Source organism: Rhinatrema bivittatum, chromosome 2 (genome assembly GCF_901001135.1).
Source record: "Rhinatrema bivittatum chromosome 2, aRhiBiv1.1, whole genome shotgun sequence".
Classification (NCBI taxonomy): Eukaryota; Metazoa; Chordata; class Amphibia; order Gymnophiona; family Rhinatrematidae; genus Rhinatrema; species Rhinatrema bivittatum.
Window position 1 is genome coordinate 200,737,875 of NC_042616.1, and position 13,792 is coordinate 200,751,666.

The 13,792-nt window shown below is 42.2% G+C and overlaps 1 protein-coding gene across 3 annotated transcripts in view; it reads left to right on the forward strand.

Moving 5' to 3' along the window:
* The first annotated feature begins 1,544 nt into the window (after positions 1-1,544).
* Positions 1,545-13,792, forward strand: part of HDAC9 (histone deacetylase 9) — a 993,428-nt gene continuing 981,180 nt past the window's right edge. Inside the window, exon 1 of one of the 3 annotated variants that reach the window (XM_029589041.1) lies at positions 1,545-1,851. The gene's annotated coding sequence lies outside the window, so the exon portion shown is untranslated. The remainder of the gene's footprint in view (positions 1,852-13,792) is intronic. The other 2 variants (XM_029589039.1, XM_029589040.1) reach the window with 2 other exon arrangements.

Here is a 13,792-nt window from a genome sequence, read left to right on the forward strand (position 1 = left end):
TTTTCTCTCCCCCAGTTTTATACCTGCTGACTCCTCTTCCTCTATAACCAAAGACACTGCAGTGACAGTGACCTTGAGAGAAACACGTGGTTCCCTGTGTGTACCCCAAACCCCACCCGCAGTACAGATACGGCTGTGGTGTGACGACTGGGATTACCTTTTAGGTGGCACTATCAGGGCATTACCTGTGAAGTATCCCCAGACCCTGCCAGTTTCCTGAGCAGAATCCAGGTCCAGGAATCAAACCTAGATCTCCCATCCGACAACATCTAAAACTGCCACAAGACCATCAGGCCGGCCCTTTTAATCATATTTTAGAAAAATGAACAAAAAGCTGGGACATGCCACAGAGTTAAATTTACCAAGCAATGCCCATTGCCCAGTGCTTCAATTAATCAGATTGCTTGGGATCTCACTGAGTCTATTTTGTCTATAGAAGAACACATATATTACCGCTCTTCTAATATCCTTTCAGAATCTGTAATTTTCGGTTAGTTGAGTCATGCTTTATTAATAGCAGGGTTTGAACTAGGTATTGGTCGAGGATAAGCAGGGTTTTGCAGCTTGTGGTTCTCTGATACCTTAGTCCCTAAATTCTGCTGTCTTCAGGAGGAAAAGATAAACAAACAAATGAACCGTGCATAAAGCTATGATATGATTACAATATCGCAGGTGTATCGTTGGCGAGCATGAATAGCATTTGTTGTTGCAATAGTTACCTTAATTATAACAACAGCAGGCTAACCTCAGCACCCATGGTGCCAGATTAGAATTTCCTGTTTGATTAAAAAAAAGATAAAGTCAGTCTGGCAGCCAAGCACCCCTGATTGTTCGGAACATTTATGATTTTGCATAACCGTACAGTCCTTTTATTGATAATAGTCAGTCTTCAATATGAGGGCTATTCGTGAACTTTTCCCGTATCAAGGGATGAAATATCGTAATTGGGCAGCTGTCTATCTCTCGATCTATGTAATCTCGATCATTTCCGATCCGTGAAAGTCAATAAAGCACTATATATATAAATAAATAAATATATATAGGTAAAGTGACAGACTGGGGATGAATAACACTTCGTAACTAACTTGGACTATTTTGTCTTTTACTGCACTGGGCTGCTGAGAGCCCACGGGGTGCTGCGACAAAAGGCAGCACAACAAGCCACGGAGGAAGGAGCAGAAGCAGCAATGACCAGGGCCCTAGGGCTGGGATTCTCTCTCCTCCTCAAATCGCCTCGGGGCGACAGCGGGGCAGTAAACTCAGCCTAATCCCAGAAACAGGAAGGCAAAAGTAATCGCCCCGCCGTTTGCGAACAAGGCTGGCGATCGTTTCGCTGGCGCTGTACCGCGGCTGCCAGAAACTGAAGCTGTCACCGCGAAATACCCGCGAAAGGTCGGGGGGGGGGAGCGGGCTCTGCATGGAAGCGGTGGCGGGGAGCGACCATTAGCCGGGCTCCTCACTGCCCAGAGTGCCCGGGCATGGGCACCGATGCTCTCGCTCCTCCTCAGCCTCCCTGCCCCTCTGTGCTCTTGTTGTGAAACTGATCCTGGATTGTTGGCTCAGCCAGCCTCTCCCTCTCTATTCAGATGCTATTTTTAGCAAATCCTACTCGTGTCGCCATGGGCTTTGATCACAGCTCCCCCCACCCTCTCTCTCTCTCTCTTTCTCTCTGCAGTTTGAAAACATCACTGACTCCTCCATAAGCTGCACAATGGCCATGTAATTTGGATCAGCACGGGGAAGTCAACTTTTTTTTTTCCCCCTACCCCTCCTTTCTGTCTCGGAAGATGGCAGTTTGGGATAGGATTGGAAGTGCGCCCAGCAGCTCATAAATAATTACAAATTGAAAAGGTAAGTTCAAAATACAGGCACCAGCTGGCTGCCTGATCATTGCAAACGGCTCAGGCTTATTTTGTTTCCAGGCTCTGAAATTATTTAGAAAATACATCTCTCTATATTATGTACTGGCGTAAATGTATTTTTTTTTTTGTTTTTAATGCGAAACTTTGTAAGGCTATGGATTCCTGTTTTCAAAGTTGCGTCCTCTGTATAGTGCTAGGTGTACTTAGCGCTTCCGCAAGCCCTCGTTTCTCGGACCGGTGCTAGACTCGGTTATGCGGACTTACATAATAAAAAGCCGTGCCCAAGATGGGAAGTTCATGCAGTGAGGGGGCAGGAAATGCCTGAAGTGGCACCGGTTCTGAAGCTCTTTCTGCACTGTCACTTGCATTTTGGAACTGTGACATCCGATGCCTTGATGAAAGTTCAAGAGCCTGAAAAAAAAAAAATCAATTTCTGGGCTGGTGGAAGGTGCATAATAAAAGCATGGGCTCGTTAAGGGTAAGCGTAATTAAATCCTACACTGTGAGGTGTCACAGGGGGAGCAGCTGTGGTCATTAACGTCTAATGGATGAGACTATGAAGTCATTTAAGACGTAGAAATCGGCGCAGCTGGGCTACCTGGTGAGCTGGCGTTTTGTAGCTCCGTGCAGGATCAGGAGTAGCGTTCAGCCGAGGGAAAGAAAGGCGTCCGTGGAGACGCCTTACCGGAGGTGGACCTGCTCTGAACTGGGTGGCAAGGCTTTTCGGGTGAAGGGGTGCGCCTGGCTGACAGGGCGCCTGCTCCTGGGAGCCTTAAGGCTAAGTGACTGCTGTCGCTGGACCGCATATTCCTTTTTTTTTTTTTTTGTCTTGAACCAGCTGTAGCTGAGTCTAAGTCTCAGGAAATAGGAAATAGGACATCTCTTTTTGCACTCGTGTCTAGCCAAAAAAAAAAAAAAAAAAATCAGACTTTTTTCCTCCTCTTTATTTAGTTCTTATCTATAACATAACTCTTAATCTTAGTGAGGAGGACCAATGTTGTTTGTTTTTTTTTCTAGATAGCAGGAAGGGTTCGCAAAACAGAGCCCCGTAACTGTATTATTTATTATTATTTTATATTTTGTTTCGTTTTTGCCATTGCTGCTCCGGGATCTTACTTTTTCCCTTCTGAATCAAGAACTTCGCTGTCCTCTTAAAATGAACTGCGCGCCCGAGGAGAATGAATGTAGGTTCTCTTCCAGGTTGGCGCTTTTCTGAGGGAGTGCTGGGGGCTAATCTTGCTTTTCAGGGCCACGGAGTCGCACAGGAATCACATGCATGATGACAGCCAGAAATACTTCCGCGCAGGCTGGAGCCATCCTCCTAGCCGCCCCGTAGAATCCGTAGCCCGGCTGGCTCGCAGCATCCTTCTCCTCCCGGTCTGTGCTATTTCTGTTACATAACGTCTGCCAGTGAACCAGCAGTGGTGGCTGGACTCTGAACTAAGCAGCCTCGGGCAGGAAGATGTACTGCGATGGCACATGTGCCAACATTTAGGTCCGAGAGGAAAAAAAATAAAAATATATATATATTTTGGAACAAGAAGAACCTAGCCTTACTTCCGGTTACTAATGGGGAGCAGCTAACCCCATCAAGAGCCAGCTTACAGAGTAAAACTCTAGTTTAAAAATAAAGCAGAAGGCAGACAGCGATTTTCATACTCTCCCCTACTAACGCAGAGCCTTGGCCCATCCACGCGGAATCTTTGGGGCAGCGCGGTAAGATGACTTCCTGTCCTTAAAATGTTATCCGCCTGGAGCGCGCGTTCAGCCACTTCTTACAACCTTAACTTATCTGGGTAGCGCCAACCACTGCTTTCAGTGGAGCCAGGAAACGGAATTCTCCCATGCACTTTATGCCTAAGGAACTCAATTTGCACCTGGGTTGACAAGTTGTCGACCTGATGCTGAATGCCTGGGTTTTAGAAAGTGGAATGCAGATCGCTTGATCTCGCAAGATAGGAATCCGCAATTAAAGGGATGTTAAAGTCCTTTCCCACGTGTTTAATATCCTTACTCTGCTCTGTAGCAGCGAGGTGATGGGATATCATGACTCCACTTCAAATACTGTAGGAAAAGATGTATGGATGAAGAACGCAGACTGAGTTCAAAATGTAATTTGATTTTATAGGCCAACACAGTTTCAAAATTTCCTATTACAAGGTCGGCTTTGAAGTCAACATATTAATGAGAGCAGAGCATGGCGATACGTGTACATATCCAGATCTGTCAAAATGACCAGCTCTAGGGAAGGTTGCAGCACGTTTTATTGAGGGAGGACCAATAAAGTTCAGCAGACTTTAATCATTAACTTTGTATTACAGCATCTTAAACTTAATACCTGCTAATGGCTCATGTCTGTGAACACATCCCCACCTACCTTTCCTAGGCAAGTTTAGTTCTGTTGACACTGAATGTAATTCTTATTAATTTCATAATTGTGATAAAAAAAACCCAATTAAAAATCACCTGTAGTTAAAACAATTGCAGAAATGCAATTACCTTGACCAAGAATTTAGGTATGAAAAAGAAAGTAAATCTCTGGTTTTTAAGACCAGATTTTAGTTATCAAGTGGATGTTTTTGCAAGTGAAGTAGAAAAATGATAAAATATAGTGTATATAATAAAGGTAGTACACTGCTAGCACTAACGATCACTTACATTTGATGTAGATATAAAAAACAAAAAAAAAATCCAACTGTTAAAAAATGCAAAAGTGGGGATGATATTCAGAAGGGAACAACTCAACACTGCACTCTGTTCACTCAAATAGAATTATCCACTGGCCTTCATTCAACTATGCAACAAGAGTTGATGTGCTTTGAACTAAAGCTATTTTTTAAAATCTTCAGTTCTGAGTTTTATTTTTCCCAAAAAATCAGAAAATCTGGTAAGAGTTGCTGCAAATTAGGGTTATTATTTTAAAAAGTGTTATCTGAAAACTTTTGGTTGATTTAGATGCAATGCAATGAACGGACACACCCTTTTCTACCAGGTGTTTTGATATGTGAGTGGCACAAAGACTTTTCAGTTTAATTTGACTTAAAAATAATTCTGTTCAGATTTTGAAATTATTCTTTGATGAAATAATTTATTTGATCAGGTTTAACCTTTAAAAGCAGATAGCTTATTAATTATCATATATCACATATTCATTACACCTTTGCTGTGTGTACATGGTTGAACAATTAAATGATAGTGCTTGGCAGTAATGGGTATTATCATGAAATGACTGTCTACACTGGCAGATATTCTGAGCCAAAGATCTGATCGTGTGAGAAGGGCAGCAAGCTGATAATATTCACTGCCAATGCCACAAATCTGTTAGAAAACAGAATTATTATTATTATTTCTTTTATCAAGAGTAGTTCAAAATCTTGTGTTCTTTAATTTTTCCAACCTCTGAGATTCACTGGGTTTGGACATTCATTTAATGTATGCCAATTGACTAGTAGTGAAGTTACATTATTTTACAGGTTTTTTTTATTTCACTTAAATTCATTTGAGATTAACAAAAGTTTGGGAGTGGTCATGGGAATTTCTGTCTGAAAGAAAAAGGGAAACAAACTATCCACAGTAACCTTCCAGTTGTTTCTTTTCTCTGATATCTCTGACACAGAATGGAAATCTAGATTCATCGGCATGTTTGTTTCATCAGTTATCTCAAATTGACTATTCTTATTCTGCCTGCATTCCTGTAAAATGTTTTTTTTCTCAGCTCAAATTATCTTAATTTCCAGTAACCCCCCAAACTGTAAAGTTTTTGTAGTTTTTAAAATCTATGGGGTAGATCTTAAAAACATACGCGCGCGTGTACTTTTGTTCGCGCACCAGGCGCAAACAAAAGTACACTGGATTTTATAAGATACGCGCATATCTTATAAAATCCGGAGTCGGCGCGCGCAAGGGGGTGCACATTTGTGCAACCTGCGCGCGCTGAGCCCAGCGCACGCTGCCTGTTCCCTCCGAGGCCGCTCCGATTTCGGAGAGGCCTCGGAGGGAACTTTCCTTAACCCTCCCCCCACCTTTCCCTCCCTTCCCCTACCTAACCCACCCCCCCTTACCTTTGTTGGCAGATTTACGCCTGCTGAAAGCAGGCGTTAATCTGTGCGTGCCAGTGGACTGCTGGCGCGCCATCACCCGACCCGGGGGCTGGTCTGGAGGCCTTGACCACGCCCCCGGGCTGGCGCCACGCCCCCGGGCCGGCGCCTCGCCCCCGGGCCTACCCCCGAAATGCCGCGTCATTCTGCAATGCCCCCGACACGCCCCTTTTACAAAGCCCCAGGACGTACGCGCGTCCCGGGGCTCTGCGCGTGCTGGCGGCCTATGCAAAATAGGCGTGCCGGCGCGCGTAAATCCGGCCAGATTTACGTGCGCAGGGCATTTAAAATTTGCCCCATTATGTATAAGATAAATGTGCACACAATTGATATGTCAGTAGATTTGTTTGTATCTATATCAGAATGAAATAGCTCATGCTGTCCTGCTAGTTCATTTGAACATATAGAAATATTATTTCCACAATTCTGCTGAGTAACCCAAAATTCTAACCAGTACTTGGCACTCGAGGAGCCCTATTTACTTAGACATATCTTTGACACCTTTCACGTATTTGGGTGTCATATTTCTCACTGATTGATGTTGACAGATCTTCAAGAAAGCAATCCTAGCAATACCAAGGAGTGTATGACTGACTAGGACACAGAGGCCAATGGATTGCTTTCTCTTGAGACTCGTGAATCAAGGAGTGCCATGTAGGACTTCGGGCATCAACATTCCCATTCGGTGGGGAATTGAGGTCTATTTGTTTCAGTTTCTGCATGGGGAGGGAGAATGCACAAATCCTTCTGCAAACACTGGGGCCGATGCAATACAGCGCGCTCAGTGGAGCTCACTGTTAACCTGTAGTCAGACATGGGTAGAATGGGCGCTAATCAATCCCCTAATGCAATAAGGGGATTGGCGCATGTTCAACGCGGAGTGAATCTAATAGAACTCATCACATGCAAATGCATGTGAATGAGGCTATTAGGCATTCATTCCTGATAAAAAAAAAAAAAAAGTGCATCTTGGATGCACATTTAACTGTCCTCTAACGCCTGCCTGCAGCAGGCATTAATAGCTGTGCGCATCAAAAACAAGTACAGAAAAGCAGAAAAAAATTGCTTTTCTGAACTGTCTCCTACTTAATATCATTGTGATCCTACTTAATATCATTGTGATATGATTGTGATATTAAGTAGGATGAAAAATAAAAGAAGTAAATAAAAAAATAGACTGGTTCAGGAAATGGATGCTCAACTGTCAAGCGTTCGCTTCCTGAACCCTCAGCGTCGATTTTCCTTGCCAGCGGACGGCCGATTCATGAAAACAGATTGGGTTCTCATTAGCAAAGAGGCACTAGGGTTGTGCAAGCAACCCTAGCACTTCCTTGCTAACGTGACCCCCTAATTTAAATATTGTATGGGCTGCGTTAAGAGCGGGCGCTGACTGTTCAGCACCCACTTTCTACGCAAATTTATTACATCGGCCCCACTGAGTGTCAGTATGAAAACAAGGTAGGAATTTGTTTTGACTGCTGATGCTCTCTTGTGTAAAACTTGAGCAAGAAGCCTGCATAGACACCCATGCAATCCTTTTTTATCCCCCAGTTCATTGAGCAACGTGCTATCATTTTTCACATCTGCCAATAGGTTTCACATGGAAAAAGGTACTCCCAGCAAACGTTATCTTTCAAAGATGTGGATTGTGGGGCTGAGGAAAGGAGCATTTCAAAGCCTAGGCTTACCATAAAAGCTGAAAGCATAAATTGCATAAGATTTGCTGCTGAATTTTTAGGTACCCTATGCAGTTCTGTTTCACTGGAAAGCAGGCAGGTATGGAGGAATAACCCATGTTTGTTCAATTATTTTACAATTTTGTTATTTGTTTTATTTACTTTCTTTGACAATGCCTTTTATTGATTCAATTAAAATTGTTTATTTCTCATTTTCCTGTTAGTTATTAGGTCTTGTGTTTACTTTTGTTTGTGATAGTGTTGTCTGTTATGATGTTTATTGTTTTTGGTTTTATTTCATTTTAGAAGTTTTTAACTTTTAAATTTTTATTGTACATCACTCCGATTTTACAAATTAATCAAGAAATAAATTACAATTATAATTCATAGCACAAACTTGCAGCTGAGGCACAATTCATGTGGTTTAACAAAGGTTAAAAACCTAATCAGACTGTAAAATCTATAAAACTATTGAGATAAATGAGCTAGAAAGTTACTGTAATTATTTAGACTGAGCTAGAGTTGAAAAATGTTGGTGGAATAGACTCCTAGAACAAAAAAAATCGCTTTCATTAAACCTTCCTTGCATCCTTTCAGCAACTTGGCTATAAAGGCAGAGTTTGTAATAATAAATCAGTTTATATAAACAGCGTTATGATTCAGCTAACTAGGCACATTGCAGTAATAGCACACTCTGCATCCATGCTGAAGGAGCCCTAGCCAACTGTATATATTCAGTCTATGTAAATATACCAGGGCTGAATTTAATTCTTTCCAGTGGGAAACAGAAGATTGTTCAGGTAGTGCACAATGTTTAGAAAATGGATATACTTAATATAATTGATGCTGGACATGATGTAAACTGGCATAATATGCTCTCTGGAATTTGGCTTTAAAATGGCACATTTTTTTTAATGGAAAAGGTGCATCCCAGCCATGCAACATATATTTTGCTGAACTGTTTCCATGCTCCGTTTTATTTTGCTATATGTCAGGGGCTATATCTGTATATTTATAGTACTCTTTTTCCCTGTATGCAGTGGAATGCTGCCACACTGACCAGTTCCTCAAACCTCACTTTGCTCAAATGTGTATCAAGGCATGAAACCTTTTTGTAGTGGATAGATTCCTGTGAAAAATGGCTGGTCAGCACAAGTTATCCAATGAACTAATTACTTAGCTCATCTGCTTCACCATTGACTAGCAAGACTAACGAGGCAGAGTTTACAATTGGATTATAACAGAAGAAAAAAAATATGTATGTACCTTGTTAATATAACCTTTTATATGGTTTTATAATGTTTTTGACATAATGGAAGAGTAAAGTGTTCTTTTTTGCAATAGGGATCAATTCACCCAAATCCATTTTCTCTGGCAGGTACCATACAGCAGGAAACAACCATATACATACATTTTTGGTTGAATTACAGCTTCTGTGAAACAAAATATTTCAGCTGAACAAAAGTATTTGTAAAGGCCTCAAAGCCATGTCATGTATAGGAGGAAGGGCTACTCTAGCCACTGCGTCAATACCCTCGCCTCCACCCATGGATCTGCCTGCCCAGTTGATGCATAAAGGAGATTGATGCTGCCTTCAGCGATTCAATATATTTAGGCAGGAGTATATCCAGGCTGTATGGCTTGCAGGACCCCATTCATTTTTAACACTTAAAATCATTCCTGTATATTTTAATAAATGCATTCTCTTGCTCTAGCCATTTCTTATTTCATACTCGGATTAAAAAGGCGACCATAAATTTTCCCCCATTTCTTGTATTTTTAGTGTCTTAATTGTTTGTGGCCTGCTTATCTTCCTTTTAAAGGTGCAACTTCATTTTTCCCTCTTGTGTTAAGGATGTTTGCCTTTTGGCAAGTATTTCTCTTGCTCCTTAAGAGCTCAGATATGCAACCTCAATATTATCTCTTTTCTCCTTTCCTCATCCTCTTCTCCTTTCCTTTCACAACAGATATACCTCTCTTGGGTCACAATTTTATCACTTACTCCTTACGAGAGTTTATCCATGGAAACTACCTCCTATTTCCCTTACAAACTATCTTCAGCTGATTATATAAATACTTACCAACCTGAATTATGTATTCTCTACTGCTGTATTTAGGACTGTATATACCACCTGCCATCTAGTAAATCTATCATGATACACAGTCATTAAACAAGGAACTACGCCATATCATTCAATACTATCATATCCATAGTTTAAAACAACTACAGTTTGACAACACCTATGCTTCACATTATGACTTTTACAATAATATTATTGACTTAGCCAAAAGAAGCAATAAGATGTCTATCAAAAATATACTAACACAATATACCACTGGAAAAATAATCATTTATAAACAATCATATATTTGTATTTAGTTCTTATTCTTTTTCCCATTCCGGAATGGAGTGCTGAAAGGAGTATTTCATGGAAAGGAACATCCTAGGGGTCAGGTGGACTCCACATGGTGAACTGTTTGTAAGAAGGGAGGCAGATCCACCCACTCCCCACTCCCCCCTTCTCTGTAGGTGTTGCCAGGCAGATAGAACTGCACATCCAACATTGATTTTTCAGTCACTGAGGCAAAAAATATGATTCTTAGGGATTGATTACTCACCATGTAATCTACAAGGGTAGGCTAAGTGTTATTAGGAGGCCCTTGTCCATACCATATAACACAGCTGAAAGCAAAAACTGGATGATAGTAATCAGTTTTGGGGCAAGCAGATGATAAATCCAGAGGTATGAATGAATCCTGTTCTCCCTTTGTCTTGGTAGGATGACTCAGTCTTAGATGGAAACCCCAGGGGTTGTAAGGGCGATACTCATGCATGAGGGAAAGCTCCTGGAGAGTGCCCCAGTCCCTCCAATAGGAAGTAATGGGAGGGGGGTTACTGTGGCAGCGTTCTGGTCTAGACTTAAGCTAACCTGTTCCATTGCTACAGACAAATACAAAGCATGCTTTCATGTGGGTAAGAAGGCATTTGTCAGTATGTCTTTGGCCGAAGAGGGAATATGAATAAAAACAAAACATCCATGGTGGCTCTTCCTGATGCCTGTTTTTTTTTCGTGTGCTCAATATCTGGTGAATATCTCCAGTTGCTGGTCAGAAAAGAATGGTTGATTATTTTTCACTTATTTCACTGTCCAGAGTCCCAAAATGATTTCAAGTTAATAAAACCCTTAAGGCTGGATTTAAAAATCCCGGGCCTTACGCACGCTGGGCCAATTTTCAAACAGACCCGGCCACGCCCATAAACCCCAGGACGCGTGTAAGTGCTGGGTCCTTAAAAGGGGGCGGTCCAGGGGGCGGAGCGGGGTGGGCCGGGACACTGCCATTCCTCGCTGTCCCGGAGTCTCGCACACCGGCCGGCTGCCGGCATGCACAAGTTACTTCAAGTTGGGCCTTGAAGTAACTTGCAAAATAAAAGGTAATACATTTAAAAAAAGGGTTTTAGAGGGTGGGGAGGAGAACGGAAGGGGAAGGGAGGTTAGGGTAAGGAGTAGGAAAGTTCCTTCCCAGTCCACTCCTAAACTGGAACAGACTGGGAGGGAACTGGGGAAGGCCACGAAAATTGACCCCCCCTCCGTTGCTTGCGCCGCCGCGATTTTATAACATTCGCGCACTAGTTTTGAATACTGTAGTTGGATAATTAAATAGTTATTCCAGCATAGAGCATATAAAATGTGCAAACCGGCATGGCTCCCAAGGAAGCTTGCCTATAACTGAGCCTAAAACTGAAAATGACTCCTTGTATAGAACAGGAGATGTCAGGAAGTGGTGCCTTCAAAAGCTGGTGCACCCGACAGACACACTTTAAGCAGAGCAATAGCCACAGGGGGGGAAGGAGGAGGACATACAAAGAAATTGTTAGGAATGAAAACAACGAAGAGATGTTCCGAGACAAACATCAATGCATAGCAATGCCAAAACTACTCCAAACAGTTTAAGTGAAGGGGAAAACGGAAGGATGCTGGCCTTAACAATTAAAACCTATTTGCTGTGATCTAATGTTTAAGGCAAATCTTTAGCAATTTTATAATAGCAAAGAGACACGTGGGAGTTGACTCTACTGCTGTTGAGATCACACCTGGGTATGTTATAGCTTTCAGTCAGGTGTGACGTTCTTTCCAATTGTAATTCTCTGGAACTCGTACCACAAGTCAGGAGGTGGGCATTTACAGAGCACCCCAATACTGGACCAAAATGGATCAGCCTTTTATGCAAATGTCTGATGACAGAATATTATTCTGGCATGCGTACAGAAGGCCTACAGACTGCTATGTGATTTCCTCCCACTACTGTTTTCTGTTCAAAAACTTAGGTGTGATTCCACCCCCCGTATGACATAGTGAAGGCAAAGGTAGTGCCGGCGCCATTTTGAAGATTGGCAATACGGCCCGCGTGCAGGAGGTCGCTCCCGGACCCCCGCTGGACTTTTGGCAAGTCTTGTGGGGGTCAGGAGGCCCCCCCCCCCAAGCTGGCCAAAAGTCCCTGGGGGTCCAGCGGGGGTCCGGGGGCGATCTCCAGCAGGCGTGACGTCGGGAGCCAGGAAACAAAATGGCGCCAGTGCTACCTTTGCCCTGTCACTTGATAAGGGCAAAGGGCCACCGGCGCCATTTCTCAATGCAGCGGTGGCCAGAGAGTGGGAGGAGATCGCGTCGGGACCCCCCCACTGGACCCCAGGTAATTTAAAGCATTTGGGGGGGGGGGTTAGGGAGGGTGGGGGATTTGTTTTAAAGGTTCGGGTGGGTTTTAGGGTTTTTTTGGTGTGCCGGTTTTCCCGCGCCCTATTTAACGATACAATACAAATGCCCCTGACGATAAATCGGGGGCATTTGTATTATATCGCGTATCTAACGATTTTGGACGATTTTAAAATTATCTGACGATAATTTTAATCGTTCAAAAACGATTCACATCCCTAGTAAGTTGTGGCCTTGTGGTACTTCTACGTGTTCTGCTTTTTAGGTTCATCATGTTAACATTTTGTTGGATGATAGCTGCTTTATATCTTCTAATGCTTGGTGCCATGTTTCACAATATCCCTGTTATTGGTAATTGAAGATATGGAGGTTGCCCCGTTAAAACATCCAAGTGGATTGGTTATAGGGAGCCAATTCCCATTAGAACCGTTCTACCCACAATGGTTCAGCAGAACAATATTTCAGATATGTTTTCCTTGCAAATGGGTTATCCAAATGCAAGGCTAGTTAGGAATAAAGAGGATTATGTCCTGGATCTGATATCACATATAAATTAGATTTGCTGCTGGTTTCGGAGTACTGGTATACAGAGACTGATTTTGTGTTGCTGAACCAATGTGTTGTCCTGGTTACTCTTATTTGCAACGTATGTGCTGTGATAAATATGGTGGAGGGTGTTGCTTTTATATAAGCAGTGTTTAAAGTTGTTCAAGCTTGATGTTGATTTTCCTCTTCCTGTACAGGCTACTTTGCATGTTTATTTTCTTGGACAGTCTGTGTCTTATACCAACTCTCAGGGGTTAATTTAGTTGATATCACTCAGTTGGCTGACAAGCTGATCACTTTACACCAGGAATATGAGAGATTAATTATTATTAGGGGATTTTAATGTGTAAATGGATGATAAAAATGATGTGCAGGCTACACAGTTATCAATTTATATATCTGCAATTTGCTATTCTCATCTAGTGGATACCCCTACAAATAGAGAAGGCCACATTCTTTTAATTTAATTTTTTTTCCCTTTTCTCATGAGCCTTCAAGTGGTCAAACTGTTATGGACTGATCACTCTTTACTTTTGTTTAATTTCGCTGTTCCTAGTAAACAGAGCCTGTGGTTTTTACTATAATGAGAGGCACGTTTTGTCCATTTATGATTTAAATGATTTTAAGCAGGAATGGGACTCTAGATTGTTTGTTGTTAATTTTGAACTCAGAACTGTGGATACATTGGTGGATAACTGGTGTTCCTCATTGGCAGGAGATTATAATCAGTTGGCATAGTTGAAAGAAACTGCTGGTTACTGTAAGTGTAAACGTGCTGTATCGTTTTCACATAATTTGCTTATGTAGCAGTGGGAGATATATAATTCAGAGAGAAAATGGCTTGCAAAGCACGATGCTATTAAACAGCAGTACTCTTCCATGTTGAAGGCTTATCGCAAAGT